At 36.7% G+C, this 20294-nt stretch overlaps 1 protein-coding gene across 1 annotated transcript in view; it reads right to left on the bottom strand.

Annotated features, from left to right (window-relative positions):
* Positions 1-20294, bottom strand: part of LOC136878869 (small COPII coat GTPase SAR1B) — a 98168-nt gene that overhangs the window by 68994 nt on the left and 8880 nt on the right. The window lies entirely within an intron of this gene.

Raw genomic sequence — 20294 nt, 5'->3', positions numbered from 1 at the left:
TCGTAATATGAAAGCATTGCTTTTAATCACGCCATTCCTATTGACGTCACTATGTTCATTTCACTTGGGAAAACCACTAAGACAGTCTTTCTGAGGATGTAAAAAGGCATTATAATGAAAACATCCCAACCTGATTGTGACTGATGGTATGAAATTGGGTCTACCATTACAGGGAAATTCCCTCAGTCTTCATATGAGAAAAGATGTTTGGTGACCTTCCGCCGCCTTTTTTTTTGCTTTACGTCGCACAGACACAGATATGTCTTTTGGCGATGATGGGAAGGCCTAGGAATGGGATGGAAGCGGCCGTGGCCTTAAGGTACAGCCCCAGCATTTGCCTGGTGTGAAAATGGGGAAACCACAGAAAACAATCTTCAGGGCTGCAGACAGTGGGGTTCGAACCCACTATCTCCCGATTACTGGATACTGTCCGCACTTAAGCGACTGCAGCTATCGAGCTTGGTCCGTCGCATTTCTAGGGTGACGTTAAGAGCTATACAATTTAAGACAATCTTGCTCACAACGTGTACACTACCTAACCTAGAATTCTGTATACAATGTAGAATTCCGTAGCGAAGCACGGGTACATCAGCTAGTTCTATATACAGCAATTCAGCATCAAAATTGTCTCCCACATTCATGATCTTCTAAATAACTTTTGTGAAATGCTTTAACACTTTCCGTAAAAGGCCAAAACGCTTAAACACTGCAGTGTTTACAACACAGACACCATTTTAAACGAATCATCAGGTTTGAAGGCCGAAAATCAACGCGTCAAAATAGATGGTGTGTTTGACGATCGTTAAAGTAAACAGACATTGAAAAAACGAAAGAAAAAAAGGATGACAAATCGTCAAAGTTAAACAGTTGTAAAATTCATAAATGAAGCTTGGTGAAACCGGCCATTAGAAGTTGTTCCAGTTAGTGATAGAGAAAAAAACAAGGTAGCAATCACTGGGTGGATTTGAACCACTGCAATTTATACCCTATTGCCTATCTCTACTACTGTAAGCTACTACATCCCACTGTCAGAACAGGTCACATAATCTCCATTTAATAGCATCATACTGAAAACCAGGGGTTTAACAGGAGGCTACCATGTCGATACTATACATTCTTAAATACTTTGTTTATTACATTTAACTACTCGTATCTGTTTGGAGAAAATAGTCCATTCTCTTCCTCAGTGAAAATAATTCCCTAAAAAATATTTGAACTTGATAAGTAACACATTATATTATGATTAAAAACATATAAAATACATCAAAACCTTGTTAAAAATTATTCACAGTGCAGCTCCAACAATCTATTCTTGTGTGGGACGAATTTCTTTACCATGCGAGCCAAGTTGGAATATGCAATGAGCTCTGTAAGATAATGAAAGGACTATAGATTATTAAAAATAACGATAACAAGACACTTAGGGTGTTGCCACTTTAACTCGATAAACACAGCTAACAGAGTCTCAAACAAATGTGGCCTGGCCTACCCGAGTTGGTGGGGAAGAGGAAAAACTGGAGTGGAAAAAAAAAAAAGAGAAGAAGCGATGAAGACTTAATACCTCAAACTGGGCACAGAAATGAAAGGAAAGGGTTATTCGTTCCTTATTATGCATGTTTCTTCTTCCTAATGCATAAGAGCTTGCCAATTCAAATAAGAACTTTTTTTTGTTATTTGTTTAACATCACACCAATGCTTCAAAAGGTTTCCAGCAGTGGAAGGATGGGAAAGGGCTAGTACTGGGAAGGTATTGGCCGTGGCCTTAATTATACCAAGCAAACCATGGAAAACCATCTTCAGGGTTGCCAGCAGTGGGATTTGAACTCACTTCTCCCGAATGCAAGCTCACAGCTGCACACCAACTCACTTGGTAATATAACTAATTCTCTTTGCACAATAATTCATTCAGATTTAATTATTTTTGTTGTTTTTGCATTAAATAAATTAGTAGCTTTTTCAAGATATCCACGTACTGTATTTGCCTTTCCGAACTGTGTACAAAATTTCATCTCTCTTCCTATAACTCTGGACTCATACTCCTGGTTTTCAGCGTAATGATATAATAGCAAAAGTCAATATGGATGAAAAGAGACCACAAACATGGTCAAATTAATAAATTCAACCTCCACTTAGCAATTAACCTTGTCAGAAAATAACTGCCCCTTTACCTTCTAGAAACAATTTTCTGCACAACTTGCTGTTTGTGTGTATGCAAGCGATCTAAAAATTGGATCTCAGTGATGTCTACAAGCCAGATACTATGCCTGCTTCTGTTTCACGGCCAGTACCATAGAGGTTTACACTGACTGATGGGATCTAATGCGAATAATACTTTGATTTTAGCTGCGGTCAAATTTTTGCGAGGCTGAGGGTACATACTTCAACGGTATTTTGTGTCTGTCAAAGGGCAAACTCTGCCAACTTCATTCGTTTTTCCAGTGTTCCTCAAGGACCCAATTTGGGCCTCCTGATTTTAATATTGACAAACGACCGATCTAATAAGCTTTGTCATGCCAATTGCTTGCAGTTTGCTGATGTCAAGCTTTATAAAATTATAAATAACACAAAAAGATGATCTACAGCAGGACACTGATCATGTACTGTACTATTGTGCAATGTGAATCTTGTCCTGTAACGTAAAGGAATGTAAGTATGCAACATTTATTAAGAGATCTGAATTTCATTTTGAACGGTCCATATTGAACTGTGATTACAATTAAATTAAGAATTAAGAGTAAAATATTTCCACCTTTTCAATACAAAATCAAGTAATGTGTTGACAAAGTGGAAATATTTTACTCTTAACTTTTAATTTAATGCAACATTTACTCGGAATGCGCCTTACTAGAATTAGAAAACATTCCGACAATCAGAGATTTTGGAGTAAACATCATCACCATCATCAACAATTTCCCTCATCCAGTTCCTGCCAGGTACGGATGTTTGACACCTTTCCATCTTCCTCTATCCAACTACCATCGCTCCTCCTTAACTGTGTTCCGATTCTAATTATACTATTCTTGGTAATTTTCAATCACCTAAGCAGGAATCTTCCTCTTTCTCACCCTCCTCCTATCTGGGTCTCCATCACCCGCTTCAGCATTCTTCCCTCTTCCGTCCTCTTAACATGTACAAATCCTCTTAAGTGTATCCCTCTTCATTCTGTCGTAAAGCTTTTCCACTCCGATTTCCTTTGTCATTCCTATCATACATCTTAAAAATTTAACTTCAATGACTTGAATTTTATTCTTCCTGTATTTTCGTCAGTATCCAGGTCTCTGCTGCATATGTCAATATTGGACAGTAGCACATCTTATACATCACCTCATTACAGGGGCCGATAACCTTAGATGTTAGGCCTCTTTAAACAACAAGCATCATCATCACCACCTTACACCTCATGGTAAGAATCAAATACCTAACTTTTTGTGTTTGTATTGTGCCATTGCATTTTCCGTAATGTTAAAAAAATGTCGCCAAGTTGAATGAATAAAGTTACGTTAAACAAAAATGTAGAGCGAATGCAAATAATATGATTCAGAAGTCCACGGGGGTTGAACTTAAAAAAAAAAGGAGCATAATCGCTATGGCAATGGAGGAAAAGAACAGGAAATACGAGGCAGATTGTTAAAAAAATGGTATTGTAACTCACTACCAAGAAAAAAGGTTGTCAACGGCATTTAATCGCAAGAAAATAAAACAAATATCTATATAGGTATTCTTCAAGTAAGATGAAAAATAGAAAACATATGACAACGAAGTACATTTATTATAAAGAAGCAGTGTTCTCACGGTAAAAGAAGAAAGAAGCTAAATAAGCGAACCAAGTTGACATACGAGAACCGAAGTAGCAGTTACCAGCAGAATTCCAAGATTGCCAAATTAATTTCAAATTATAAATTCAGGATGGAAGAAGAATAAGGAAAAATAACATGACAGAAAACAAGCAAATTATCCAAATCTAACTCTCTTATAAATAAAAGAGAGACTGAATGAATAGAATTGGAATTCTGTTAAAATTTTCATTTTCTGAGATTAAGACATATGATTGAAGTAGTCAAAATACGGTTAGGCTAATAGATGCAAAATTTTGCTTGGTAAGGAAAACAAACTTAGCATATCATTCAAAGGTAGTCATGATAAATAATCATGTTGGGAAAACAATTTAGCGGTCAAGAATAATTTCAAATTGAGGAAACTGATGGATGTTTTGTAAATAAAATTTGTTTCAAGGAAAGTCAGCATGTCTGTGGACATTATTTGAAAAAAGCTGAGTTGTCACTGGAATAGAATGTCATAATCTTAGGTTAGCTCATATCAAGCAAGTGATGATCACAACTGGAAAACAAAAATGTACCCTAGTTGTAAATAGAACTGTTCCCATGTAATTTATTTGATTTTAAGACTTGTGAAATGAACCATTATTCTAATCTTCTCTTTCCTAAACATTTTATTTTGCTTTAATGAACCATATAGTTAAGAATAACCATATGTGTTGAAATTATTTATAGATAGGAGTTGCAGAATATTTTATAGGTTTAAGTAAAATGCAATTTTTATCTCTTCACGTTGTCAAACCTGGTGCGTAGGGTGGAGACGTCCATCTGAGGTATTGATAGGCCGTTATTTTTAGGAGCACCGCACCACTCTTCAGACTCCACGTTAAACAAAGATATTTACATTAACTATACCCTGAGATCATCTGATCTGATATAATGTCCAATAACGGACCATTTACATTGGTATCTGAGCTGTCGGAGAATTTTAACATACCTCTACTGGACGCAGTAAGGTGCAGTATAAATACTTTAAGAATGACATGTCTCGTTCTTAAAAGAATACGAGATTCTATCAAATCTCACTCAAATATTTATGTTAATTTCTGTTTAAATACTTAAACTTGAAATCTGGAACTTATCGTAATGAAGTTTCGGAAGACTAAAGAACCAAAGAGTTAGAAATGTTCTGTGTTTGATGTACAATTTTAACTCTGTCCAAGAATGTCATTTCTTTACGTGGGTCACTTACATTAGTGTTACAGTATTCTGTTCTTTAATAACCTAACTTAGGCTAGGTCAAGTTAATGCTTTAAGGGAATACATTCCATTCTATGTTTTTGTCCTTCATTCTAATTTCATTTACCTATTCAGGTTACTAATTAATTTTAAAGGATATAGTGTTAGTATGGGCTCTCAATTCTAAATAAGTTGAAAGTTTACTCCAATAATTAGGGTGTCTCATTTTCAGCCTTCAAAATTTTTAACCGCTCACCCTACAATTTTATTTGAATGATTAAAACGTGCCTATACAAAATTTTGTTGAGATCAGAGGATTCTAACCCTCCGACTTGAGCGTGAAGTTGCATGAAGACCAAGTCCGGACGTGTTACCCAGTGCTGAGTCAGGCCTGAGCCTTATCAGTACGTGTATTGTTACCCACCATGTCACACGTGTTTTCGAGTCGCTAATCTAACATAATGCCACATCAATTACGCAGTGCCAGGGAATGTGTTTTCAATAGGAGATATAAAACACCAAATAACTGGATACAAATTACCATGAAATAGACAAGTGCTTGAAGTTTCATTTTGTAACGTACAGGAGGTAAAATTAACTTTCAGTGTGAGTGCTAATAAGCATTGTTAAAAAAACTTATTAACTTGTATTCCAGGTGGAGGAAATTGCAAAAACCACAAACAATGTGAAGATATTTGAAAGCATAATTTGCACAATCTATTTGATATTGCACATGCAAATGCTGCACACATGATGAAGTTGGAAGAAGACACAGGGTGTTTTTACTTCAGCAGAGAGAGCTACGACGTAAAGGCTACCTTGCAGCAGTACAGTAAGATGAAAATGTAGTACACAAAAACCTTGCAGATAAAAAGGATGAGGCAAATAAATTATAAGAGAAACAACAGTGTCAGCCATACCTGCTGTGCCTTCTCCGTCATCTGAAGATTCAGATAATGCACTTCCAAGTTCAGATGAAATTAACATTGGTGAATTTTTAGCAGAGACTTCTGAGAGTACATCAATCCAGAATGCGGCAAGATGTGGTATGAAAAATTGTATTACTCCTAAACTAGTGGTTGCTTTGGATACATGCCAGCTGAGTGTAAGAGATTCCGTATACATCCTTCAGACGACAGCAAAGGCACAATACTGGAGAACTCTCTATTAATAAATTTTCTATTCATCGAATCAGACAGAAGAAGAAACATTCTGAAACAATTAAATCTACTTTCAAGAATGATATGCACCTGCAATTCTTACTGGCCATTTGGGATGCAGTGAATGTCAGGGACCCAAAAGAAGACTTCTAATTGTTGTTACATCTGGGGACAGCAAGCAGCTCATTGGGGATCCAAAATTACAGAATTCTTCTGGTATAGAGCAAGCAAACACTGTTTCAAATGCATTAACATATTGGGGTATAGAAGACAAAGTACAAATTCTCTGCTGTGACAACTGCATCAAACACTGGACGTTTTAAAGGAGCATGAGTTTTAGGCCTACTTAAACAAAAATTGAACAGGGAATTGTTTTTTACGATGTGTATTTGAACATGAAGTCCATAGTGTAACAAGCAGTCCAGACATACAACTTTTTACACATTTTAGGGAAAGCTGAAAAAGTGTTAATGCCAATAATTTTTAAAGTGGCAAGGAGAATGTGGAAATGTTTTAGTGAGTCGGAATTTAAAGAAATGTTACACTTTTATGAAAGTGAATTAGATAAACCAACCAATACTGAGAGGTGATTATTGCAAATTCATACATCTCTCTAATGTTTTTGGAAGGACACTCAGGAAAAAAACTCAAATCCTCAATGGATGGCAAGATCTATTTATTGTTTAAAAATATTTCTGCTAAGATCACAACTTAAACTATCCGGTATAAATGAAAATGTCTTAAGAATCTCTCTGTTCACTGCAACTGTAATAGCTCCTTATCACGATGTCTGCTTCTTGAAAGCTCTAAAATCATAAGAACGGATAGATTCCCTAATTTCAAAAGCAGATCTACAGAAATGAAGTAATCGTATGTGTTATTTATCAGAAGAATTGTGTGTCCTATCACTTTGATGATCTAGACCAGGGTCGGCCAACTGGCTGGTGTGTGATGCAAGAGAGACCGTGTGACGTCGGAGAGCCCATGTGACGTAAGAGCGCAGAAGGTGGGGAGCCGCTGTCGTAGAGTGACACGAAGAGACAACCTCGCTTTGTAGTAAACATGAGAAGTGCCATACATGCTGGTGGCTACGGCCTTTATCGACACTTTTCACAAAAAGCCACACAAATCCTTCTTGTTTACAAATTGATCTCTTAGTTCTCTATTACACTGTAAATCTAATAACTCTAATTGTAGGTCTAGATCAACGTTATCTGCAACAACTGAAAATGGCGTGGTTAAAAGTTGAATATAAGTTTCCAGATACTCCAAATTGTTAAATCTAGGATCAAATTCCGAATAAAGGTTTTTTAATGATTTTGACATACCTATCAATACCCTCAGCCGTATGATGTTAGTGGTACAATACAGTATATAAGTATGGATGAACCGGGCACATCACGGTGAGAGAAGCTATCTACGCCTCCGATCTTTTTATCTTTATGGGAAGATCTATACTTATTTGTTGAAAATGATAAGATTGCTACAGCTAAATGTTAGTTTGTAGAAAAGAGCTACAGTATGTAAAAATATATAATTTACAACACCACTACAGTTTGTATCATGCTGCAGTTTATGATCAGTATCAAGATGAGGAAAGGGTACGTGTAATTACAGAACTAAAAGGTAAATTAAATAACCATGTCGAGCATTCGATCGGTGAGTCAGCAGTTCGATTGAATTATAAAATTTCATATTTAATTGCAGTCTGCCTCCGTAGCGCAATGGTTAGTGTGATTAGCTGCTGTCCTCGGGGGGCCCGGGTTCGATTCCCGGTACTGCCAGAAATTTAAGAATGGCAGGAGGGCTGGTATGTGGTTGAAATGGTACATGCAGCTCACCTCCAATGGGGGTGTGCCTGAAAAGAGCTGCACCACCTTGGGACGAGGACACGAGTTTTTTAATATTTAATTGCAAAGAAACTTAAACCGTTCAATGGTGGTGAATTAGTAAAGGAATGTTTAATTCTAGCAGGTGAGGAGTTTTATCTAAATATCATTCAAGAGTTCGAAGCTACCAGCTTGTCCGCGCACACAGTGTCGACAAAAATTCAAGACCTATATGATTATGTCAACCTGCAATTATTAGAACTGGCAAAAAGCTTCCGGGCATACTCCTTAGCAAGTGACGAGGGCACAGATATTTCTGTCACGGCCCAGCTAGCTGTTTTCATACGAGGGGTTGACAAAAACTTTACAATTTGGGAGGAAATACTGGAAGAATACCATGAAAGGCATCGACATTTTCAACTGCATTGTAAGTGTTGTTGAAAATGCTTCTTTGCCATGGAACAAACTAGTTTCAACAGCAACAGATGGTGCACCTTCTATGGTAGGGCACAATTCTGGAGTTGTTGGGCTCGTAATATTTTTAAAAACGTTTCTCCGATTGCATAGGTTTGCAGCGAGAATGTTGAGTATTTTCGGTTCCACGTATGTCTGTGAACGAATCTTTTCTATTTTAAATCAACAAAACCAAAACAGAGAAGCCAGTTGTCAGGTCACAATTTTAGGTGTGCTCTTAAACTTAGTGTTTCCTCAAACATTAACTCCAAATATTGCAAAACTAGTCAACGAAACAAGACTACAAAAAATCAAGGAAACCCACGAGTGGCAACTGAGTATCGATATCATGAGGTAAAACTTATGTTTTGAGTTTGCTGTACTATTTTTGTTGTAAAACTGTGCTGTTTGTTACAATTAGCACTATTTTTACAGTGGGCGATATTGTCAAACACAGCAATTTTGTGTTCAATGTAAGTTCCGAAGATTCACCGGAAAAAGCAAGTTTAGTTTGTATATGTAGAAATAAAGTTGCTTTATACCTTTTATGCTACTTCATAACAAAGTTACGTTACAATAAATTATGTGGAGAGAAATATGTACTACACATAACAGCATTGTACTACCTGCAGCCCTTGGGCCTCCCCCTAGGAATGACGTTGTGATTCCCCTCGTCCCTCTAGCCTTCACTTCTCAGTTACAGTACTAAGTAATTTGTTTCGCTGCCCGAGCAGAGTGCGTGCCATGTTACCTGACATCACACGTACATGCAGTTGGCTGACCCTGATGTAGACATACAAATGAAAACAAAAAAAGGTAGCAAATTTACCCAGAGAGAATCAACACATGGAAAAGAGATATATTTCTCTTTGTGAAGAATTAGATGGACAATTATATGGTAAGTTTAATTTTATTCTGATTATCATTCTGTAATTTTTAATTCGTATATACATGTAATACAATCTTATCTTCATTTCAGTGAAAAAAATAGACTTTGTGTCAACAAAAAGCAGAGATCTGTTCTCTTGTCTGAAGATGAACACTAGTTTTATTCCAGAAAGTCTTTCGACATGGACGAGTGATCAAAGAAGATCAAAGGATAGTTATGGAATTGAAAGATGTGAATGACTATGGTGAATGGGGGTGTTAAATTAATGCAGGATTTTCATGGACTACTGACTGTAGATGAGGAGCAGAAGCAATATGTACTGTGTTCAAGAACATTGTACACTGTAGGGCCTACCCAGGTTGCAAGAAAGAAACACTGAAAAGAAAGTATCCACAAGAATACTAAAAATCATAATACAGTCTAAAGAGTGAAAATGTATTAAATTGTAATATAAAATTAGATATTAAACCTGTATCAATAGCTTTTCCACTGACTAAAAACTACAAAACCTGTAATTCCTAACATTCAAATTTTGCGCTCAAGTCGGCACAGGTTAATATCGGCTTATTGAGAGGTAATTTTGTTTTTGAGTAAATCTGACCCAATGGAAATATTTACGGTGAGAGTCCCCAAAAATTAGTATACATTTGTTTTTCTGAAAAATAAGGGACACCCTAGTGTATATGTACAGGTTTAATTTTTCCATAATAGTGTTGTGTAATGCAGTTTAGTGCAATGCAATGTAAACTTGTTTCATTTACAGTATACATATTTAGCGTAATTATGAATCTGTGATAATTCTTATCCAATGGCTGAGCCTGGGCCTTCTATAATTAAGCACCAGAAGAGAAAACCACTGACCAGTGGTGAAAAGAAATGCAAAAGAAATGCGCTTTGAATATATTTACTAAGTTTTATGAAGACTACCCAGAAGGTACTCTTAATGAAGTAACGAATTTAGCTGCAAGTGCTTCAGGTATTTCTAAGGCCAGCATCTATCGTGCAAGGAGTGAGGCAAAAACTAATGGGAAGATGGTTACACCGCAAAAGCTCAGAAAGTGAAACAACTTACTGAAAAGTACGACAATTTCACAAAGGATGGCATTCGTAAAATATTCACGAATTCTATTTTAGGAATGAAATTCCCACACTGAACAAAATTTTATCGTCAGTGAATAGGGACGATGATTTGCCTAATTTCCCTCGTTCAACTCTGCATAGGCTTCTAAAAATCTAAGTTCGTTGCATGAAATCGCCAGTGAGCATTAAATGCGAAGGACGAAATAGTGTTGTGGAGGCACAAGCATCTGAGGCAAATAAGGAAGTTTTGTGAGGATTCTAGGCCTATTTACTATTTTGACGAGACACAGTAGCGTTACAAAAATGTTGCAATGTTTGGGTTGGGAAGAACTGAGAGAAAGAAGAAGAGCTGCTCGACTAAGTGGTATGTTACAAGTAACAACTCTCATTATTGTTCCGTACTGAAGATGACGTTAGGCATAGATATCAAGGATAATTTAATAAAAAACCACCTATTCAATACTTTCCACGTTTAATGTGGTTATTATCTACATGATTTTATGTAGACTTATTTGGTCAGGTACATGTTTCACCCATTATTTGGGCATCTTCAGCCTGTAAACAACCTTTAGGTCAAGGTTTGGGACCTTTTTAACCAATATAAACATACCTATATATACACTATATACAACATATACATTATATACAATATATACAAACATAAGTTAATACAGTTAAGTTTTTTGGTCCTAATCTATCTAATATGGAAAATGTCCAAAACTAAAATGGATCTTCTTTTCGGTGAAGAGGATTGCATATCGGGGTTTATGTGACCCCTGTAACATATTAAGTTCTTGACGTATCGTGTCTGGTGACAGGATGTGTCGTCAACAATAAGTGGAGATTTGAACTGATTGTAGGTTGGTCAAGATTGAAAATATAAATTTAAATGTATTTTAACTTGGCAGTTCTATTCTGGTTAACTTAAAATGTTCAAAACTAAAAATAAAATGAAACAGATCTTTTTTTGAGAAGGGGTTGTATTAAAACTGGAGCTTGTTTGACCCACGATTTTCATTTTCATGTTCTTGACGTAACTAATATTTAAATGTGTTGTCATGCACAAGTGGAGATTTAAAAGCCGATTGTTGTAGGTAGACTGGTCAAAAACGTTGTGAATGAAACTGTTAGCGTCTTGACTTTGGGTCTCATGTAACGTCAAGGAATTGACAAGAGTACAATATTTAGCTGTTTCATAGTTTTTGGCTGCTGCTTAATTGGGAAGAAACATCCTAGACACTTGATACAGTCTTGTGTGAAAATTGTTCCCGTTGATGTGTTGCTTGGTCTTTGGGAGGGATCTTAAGAATATCTGTAATGAAGTAGAAAAATAATTTTGAATTAAAAATTTTGAGCACGCGTTGTGATAAAATGTATTAAATTAACTCCTCTTAACTGTAAAATGACTTACTTGTTCAGTTAATACTAGATGGACCTGTCTGTTCCGGCAGCGCCTGTCTTATCACCATTTCTACTCCTGGCGTTGTACTGGTGCGGTAATGGAGGGGCGGGGCATGGAGGGAGAGTGGGGGTAGGCTGGTCTATGGGCGTATGTGCTGTTGCTGGAGGGGAGTTTCTAGAAGCAATATGGGCGGGTTTAACTTTTGGCATGATGGATGAAGCATTTGAGTATGGAGATTTAAATAATTGAGGGATTTTGTTTTGATCTGAATTCACGATATTAATTAATCTAGGTGTTAATTCGTACAAAGGATTTTTAATTTCATTGACGTCGTTGAGATTTTTATTTTTATTGTAAGTTTGGTCTAAAAAGATGTGTAGGTTTTCCAGTTCATTCATTAATTTCCCTTTACCAATGCTTCTAATGATGGTAAGATCTTTCTCTATGGATGTAAAGTGATGGCCCGTTTCTCTCATATGTTGGCCCATCGCTGAGTACTTATTGTGTTTTTGAGCGTTATAATGTTCCAGATATCTCGTGTTAAAGCTGCGGCCAGTCTGTCCGATATAAGAAAAATCACATTGTGTACATGTTAGTTTATATATGCCGGACCTTGAATAATGGTTGCTATTGTGATTGACCTTGTTGTGGTTAAAAAATATGTTTCGATTAGTGTTAACTGTCCTGAAGGCTATATTGATATTGTGCTTCTTTAAAGTATTTGCGATCTGATGGACGGCTGGGTTGTTATATGTAAATGTGGCGAAACTAGTTTTTTTAGGTTTTTCTGGGATGAGGTTAGTGGACAATTTAATTTTGATTTTATTAATCAAACGGTTGACCATATCTATTTTAAACCCGTTGAGTTGAGCAAGATTCCTTATGTACTTCAGTTCAATTTTTAAATTGTTGGGAGAAAGAGGAATTTTTAAAGCTTTATAAATTAAAGTATAGAAAGAGGCTTGTTTTTGGGACTTGGGGTGTAGGGATGAATTCATAATAGTTAAGGGAGAGTGTGTAGGTTTCCTGTATATTCGAAAATCGAAGGTATTATGTCCGCGTGTAATAGTTAAGTCCAAAAAGTTTAATGAGTTCCTAACCTCATCCTCTTTAGTAAACTTAATATTGGGGTCAATTTTGTTTAGGGACTCCAAGATCTCGTCACTATTAGTGACATTTTTGTCGAAAATTATGAAGGTATCGTCTACAAATCTCAGCCATAAACATACGCCTTTTATTTGTGTTATAATTTTTGTGTGTTCTATTGTGTCCATATAAATGTCTGCTAAGATGCCAGAAAGAGGGTCGCCCATCGCTAAGCCTTTTTGTTGGTAAAACTTTCCATTGAAAGAGAAAAAGTTGTTGCTTAAGACAAAATTTAACACCTTCATGAATTCTTCAATTTCCATCTTACTAAGGCCGCTGTGTTTATTGATATTATCACTGATAATTCTTACAGTTTCTTTGGTAGGGATGTTTGGGTACATATTTACGACGTCATAGGAGGACATTGAGTGATTGGGGCGCAGTTTAAACTTGTTTAAAATTTCGCAAAAATTGAATGAATTTTTTAAAGGGTGTTTATTATTGAATACGTAATGTTTTTTTAGAAAGCCGTGAATGAATGTTGATGCTTTATAGGTGGGGCTGTTGCTACAGTTTATGATAGGGCGTATTGGAATGTCCTTCTTATGAATCTTTGGTAAGGCTCTGGCTGTCGGAATACTAGGGTTTTTGTTGTTCTTGTTCATTGAAAAGAAAGTTAGAACTTCTTATTAGAGTTTTTAGATTTCGCTGAATTCTCGTGGTTGAATCTTGCTCAACTCAACGGGTTTAAAATAGATATGGTCAACTGTTTGATTAATAAAATCAAAATTAAATTGTCCACTAACCTCATCCCAGAAAAACCTAAAAAAACTAGTTTCGCCACATTTACATATAACAACCCAGCCGTCGATCAGATCGCAAATACTTTAAAGAAACGGATATTATCAACACAGTAGCTGAGATCGAGGCTAACATTTCTAAACTCCCTTTAGAAACACAAAATGATACCAGATTTGAGGTAAAAAAGAAACTACCAAAACTAGCGGAAGAAATAAACGCATATTCAAATTTCGACCACAAAAAATTGATCCAGAACGTAAAAAAGAAAATAGACGACAACAACATTATTGTCACAAAAGCGGACAAAGGAGGATCCACAGTTCTCCTAGATCAAAACACATACATTCAAAAAACAGAAGACTTTTTTAAGGACAAAATATACACAATAGTCAACAAAGATCCAACCACGAGAATTCAGCGAAATCTAAAAACTCTAATAAGAAGTTCTAACTTTCTTTTCAATGAACAAGAACAACAAAAACTTTTTAACATGAACCCTAGTATTCCGACAGCCAGAGCCTTACCAAAGATTCATAAGAAGGACATTCCAATACGCCCTATCATAAACTGTAGCAACAGCCCCACCTATAAAGCATCAACATTCATTCACGGCTTTCTAAAAAAACATTACGTATTCAATAATAAACACCCTTTAAAAAATTCATTCAATTTTTGCGAAATTTTAAACAAGTTTAAACTGTGCCCCAATCACTCAATGTGCTCCTATGATGTCGTAAATATGTACCCAAACATCCCTACCAAAGAAACTGTAAGAATTATCAGTGATAATATCAATAAACACAGCGGCCTTAGTAAGATGGAAATTGAAGAATTCATGAAGGTGTTAAATTTTGTCTTAAGCAACAACTTTTTCTCTTTCAATGGAAAGTTTTACCAACAAAAAGGCTTAGCGATGGGCGACCCTCTTTCTGGCATCTTAGCAGACATTTATATGGACACAATAGAACACACAAAAATTATAACACAAATAAAAGGCGTATGTTTATGGCTGAGATTTGTAGACGATACCTTCATAATTTTCGACAAAAATGTCACTAATAGTGACGAGATCTTGGAGTCCCTAAACAAAATTGACCCCAATATTAAGTTTACTAAAGAGGATGAGGTTAGGAACTCATTAAACTTTTTGGACTTAACTATTACACGCGGACATAATACCTTCGATTTTCGAATATACAGGAAACCTACACACTCTCCCTTAACTATTATGAATTCATCCCTACACCCCAAGTCCCAAAAACAAGCCTCTTTCTATACTTTAATTTATAGAGCTTTAAAAATTCCTCTTTCTCCCAACAATTTAAAAATTGAACTGAAGTACATAAGGAATCTTGCTCAACTCAACGGGTTTAAAATAGATATGGTCAACCGTTTGATTAATAAAATCAAAATTAAATTGTCCACTAACCTCATCCCAGAAAAACCTAAAAAAACTAGTTTCGCCACATTTACATATAACAACCCAGCCGTCCATCAGATCGCAAATACTTTAAAGAAGCACAATATCAATATAGCCTTCAGGACAGTTAACACTAATCGAAACATATTTTTTAACCACAACAAGGTCAATCACAATAGCAACCATTATTCCAGGTCCGGCATATATAAACTAACATGTACACAATGTGATTTTTCTTATATCGGACAGACTGGCCGCAGCTTTAACACGAGATATCTGGAACATTATAACGCTCAAAAACACAATAAGTACTCAGCGATGAGCCAACATATGAGAGAAACGGGCCATCACTTTACATCCATAGAGAAAGATCTTACCATCATTAGAAGCATTGGTAAAGGGAAATTAATGAATGAACTGGAAAACCTACACATCTTTTTAGACCAAACTTACAATAAAAATAAAAATCTCAACGACGTCAATGAAATTAAAAATCCTTTGTACGAATTAACACCTAGATTAATTAATATCGTGAATTCAGATCAAAACAAAATCCCTCAATTATTTAAATCTCCATACTCAAATGCTTCATCCATCATGCCAAAAGTTAAACCCGCCCATATTGCTTCTAGAAACTCCCCTCCAGCAACAGCACACACGCCCATAGACCAGCCTACCCCCACTCTCCCTCCATGCCCCGCCCCTCCATTACCGCACCAGTACAACGCCAGGAGTAGAAATGGTGATAAGACAGGCGCTGCCGGAACAGACAGGTCCATCTAGTATTAACTGAACAAGTAAGTCATTTTACAGTTAAGAGGAGTTAATTTAATACATTTTATCACAACGCGTGCTCAAAATTTTTAATTCAAAATTATTTTTCTACTTCATTACAGATATTCTTAAGATCCCTCCCAAAGACCAAGCAACACATCAACGGGAACAATTTTCACACAAGACTGTATCAAGTGTCTAGGATGTTTCTTCCCAATTAAGCAGCAGCCAAAAACTATGAAACAGCTAAATATTGTACTCTTGTCAATTCCTTGACGTTACATGAGACCCAAAGTCAAGACGCTAACAGTTTCATTCACAACGTTTTTGACCAGTCTACCTACAACAATCGGCTTTTAAATCTCCACTTGTGCATGACAACACATTTAAATATTAGTTACGTCAAGAACATGAAAATGAAAATCGTGGGTCAAACAAGCTCCAGTTTTAATACAACCCCTTCTCAAAAAAAGAAGATCTGTTTCATTTTATTTTTAGTTTTGAACATTTTAAGTTAACCAGAATAGAACTGCCAAGTTAGAACACATTTAAATTTATATTTTCAATCTTGACCAACCTACAATCAGTTCAAATCTCCACTTATTGTTGACGACACATCCTGTCACCAGACACGATACGTCAAGAACTTAATATGTTACAGGGGTCACATAAACCCCGATATGCAATCCTCTTCACCTAAAAGAAGATCCATTTTAGTTTTGGACATTTTCCATATTAGATAGATTAGGACCAAAAAACTTAACTGTATTAACTTATGTTTGTATATATTGTATATAATGTATATGTTGTATATAGTGTATATATAGGTATGTTTATATTGGTTAAAAAGGTCCCAAACCTTGACCTAAAGGTTGTTTACAGGCTGAAGATGCCCAAATAATGGGTGAAACATGTACCTGACCAAATAAGTCTACATAAAATCATGTAGATAATAACCACATTAAACGTGGAAAGTATTGAATAGGGTTTTTTTAATTAAATTATCCTTGATATCTATGCCTAAGTGGTATGTTCCGAGCTGTCAGCGGAGAGATGGCGTGGAATGACATTAGTAGACGAACAAGTTTGAATGGCGTTTATAAAAGTAGGAAAGATCACAATATGAAGATAAAGTTGGAATTCAAGAGGACAAACTGGGGCAAATATTCATTTATAGGAAGGGGAGTTAGGGATTGGTATACTTACCAAGGGAGATGTTCAATAAATTTCCAATTTCTTTGAAATCAATTAGGAAAAGGCTAGGAAAGCAACAGATAGGGAATCTGCCACCTGGGCGACTGCCCTAAATGCAGTTCAGTATTGATTGACTGGGAATGAAAATGGGTTCGCTGAAGGCAGACTGCTCCTATTCAAATCAAAATCCATAAAGGATTATCATGAGGGGATGGATGGTAACGAGTTCGAAAAGTGGTTTAAACATGCTCTGCCTAAACTTCAAATAATGCCGTGATTGTGTTAGATAATGCCCCTTATCACTCCATTAAGTTGAGAGATTGCCCAATAAATCGTGGACTAAGGCATACAAAAGTGGCTAGAAATGAAAGGCATTCACTATGAAGTAAATAGCGTAAAATTAAAGCTTTTGTCTTTAATTCCACCGCACATTCACACTGCTTGTAATGAGTACTGCGTAGATACAGCTGCAATAGAACCTGGAAGACAAGTTCTGAGATTGCCACCCTAACATTGTTCTTTAAATCATATAGAACTTTTGTGGATCCAGGTTAAATGACACGTGGCACGGAATAACGTAAAGTTTTCGATTGGTGAAATGAAGTGCTGCTGATGGAAGGGTTACAAAATGTCACGCCTGATCGGTGGAAGTCATGTGTCCAACATGTGAAAACTTTTATGACCTTGCAGAGGATGTCATGGAACGCTTTGTCGTCAATCTGGGCGACGACACCGACAGTGACAACACTATGCAAGAGATTGACGTCATCGTAGACAGTGACTAACCGGGAGTCAGTTTATGCTATGTTCAGTTTGATCTTTTTTCGCTGATGATGATGCTTGTTGTTTAAAGGGGCCTAACAACTAGGTCATCGGCCCCTAATGGTACGAAACGAGATTAAATGCAAGGGCAGTTGAAATGTCTGAAATTCATCCACTGACCAGAATTCAAAACGTGATAAGAATGAATGAATATGAATTTAAAACAATCAGTGGATCCGACCTGCAATGCCTCACCTTCCCAGAAACTATATTACTGACCAAGCGACTGCTTCCAAAGCACAAACCTGAATCAATAATGTTTGTCTAAACGGGTTCAAAATCCAGGTCAATGGTCCTTCATAATGGTACTGTACTTATCGCTAGTAGTGTAGAACTATGGTGTTTCTCAAATTGTGGTACTAATCAAAAGTTGCGCAAACTCACGATGTTCCAAATATTACCGTACTACTCACAAGTATTGTTTGTCACACAGGTAACGCATACCTATGATGTTTCGCACATAATGGCGCCATTAGTAGGTAACACAAACCCATAGTGCACCTCACAAATCAAATGCAACACAGACCCATGGTGTAGCTCTTATAGTGGTACTATTTTAATCACAGGTACTGGAAACCCACAGTGAACTGCTCTCTGCTGCTACTAATCACAAACCTATTGTGTACCTAACATAGTGGTACTACTAGCAAGCGACCCATGGTGACGGTACTAATCACAAGTAGTTCCATGGTTCTAATACAATCATCTCTTGGTCGCCCCTTTTAGTAGCCTCTTACGACAGGCAGGAGGTACCGTGGGTGTAGTCATTGCATCCCCCACCCACAGAGGGTAGAGAGAGAGAGAGAGAAAAAAGAAGGAATCCGTCACTTCGAAATAGGAATTAACCGATGAAGAAAGGCAAGGACCATGAAAGGCGTAAAAATGAAAGACTCCTTAGGTCTTTAATGCTCCAATACCATTGGGGTCGGAAAAGAACAAGAGTTGACCAAGGGAGGTCAGACAGGGTATATTAAAGTGAGAAGCCTGACACAAGTAAATGGAAGCAATGCCAGGACTCAGCTAAGGGCTCTGTGGTCGCCAACCCACGCTCCCAAGTTGAGAGCCCCTGGGTCCTTTTAGTCGCCTCGTAAGACAGGCAGGGGATACTGTGGGTGTATTCATCTGTGTCCCCCACCCACAGCGGGGCGATTTTCTTTCATTATTATTTTATTTCTTATTAACATAGTTTATTTATTTATTTTATTATTAATTATTTTCACTTGTTTGCATATGTATTTATTTCATATAACAGAGCTTGCCTCGGCGAGCCAGCATGTTTACACGAATGTTACTAGCGTTCCCAGCACGAGTTTGCGGCAGTAGAGCGAGACAGCTGCTCATGTTTACTCCATCTCACAAGTACGCTGCGACAGAGTATATAAACTATCGTTTACGTTTCCTTAAGCGTAATTTCACTAATATCGTCTTCCTCCTTATGGGCTTGGTTTTTCATGACATCCACAGATTTCCTTTTATGCTGAGAAAATTTTCAAAATATTCCTTTAACCTGCCCAGTGATTCCCAGGGATCAATTATGAGTTCACCTGATTTACCAAAACACTATATTTCCTTCCCTTTCTAAGATACATTCAGAGGTACCAAGGCAATTCTTCGTCCTAATTCTTCCAACTGCTAAATCTGCTTATATCTTTCACTCATTTACGTGCCTAACAGAAACTATGCTGTGAGTAATAGTATTCCTGGTGAACAGTTCCACCCCACACTCTACCCTCCCCATTTTAAAACATGTTAAGAGCCTTTTATAACCTCCTCTATCTTTGTTATTTCTCCTTAACTCCTAACACATTCAAATACATCCTCTTTGTTGACTCACCAGTTCTACTTTCTTTTATAAGCTCCATTAATAGTGATGGCTGCACACTGAATTCCATTTTGTTTGCCACGTTGTTCCCAAGGAGTCTCTTGCTTGTCAAATAAAAGTGAGCCTCCGTTACTCCCCTAGGTTCAAGGCTTGCTTAAAATGTTCTGAGCGTGTTCTGTAAAAATTCAGTAAAGCAGGATGCTACCTTACTCACACAGTCCCAGTGAGAATCTCTCCACTAACAGATTAGAGACCTTTTGTGGATTGTATACAGTAGTCCTAGCTGCCTGAACGTAAGGAGGGCCATGACTTAGAATATGTTCAAGTTGCCCACTCTTATTCCATAGCAAATGGTATCCTAATATTCTAACTACAGGCTTACCACAGAATCCACCAGCTAAATCTTTGCCTTTTATATAATTTCTTTATATTTCAATACGATAACATTTAATTCTTGTTAGATGTACATTTTATACGACCTTAACAATATGTACAGACTAGGTTTATATAGAATTTTATCCTACAGCAAAGCATGCAATTTTGGAAG

The sequence above is a fragment of the Anabrus simplex genome, chromosome 8 (assembly GCF_040414725.1).
Source record: "Anabrus simplex isolate iqAnaSimp1 chromosome 8, ASM4041472v1, whole genome shotgun sequence".
NCBI lineage: Eukaryota > Metazoa > Arthropoda > Insecta > Orthoptera > Tettigoniidae > Anabrus > Anabrus simplex.
Note: the sequence above shows the minus strand (reverse complement) of the source record. Positions and strands in the feature narration are given on the sequence as shown.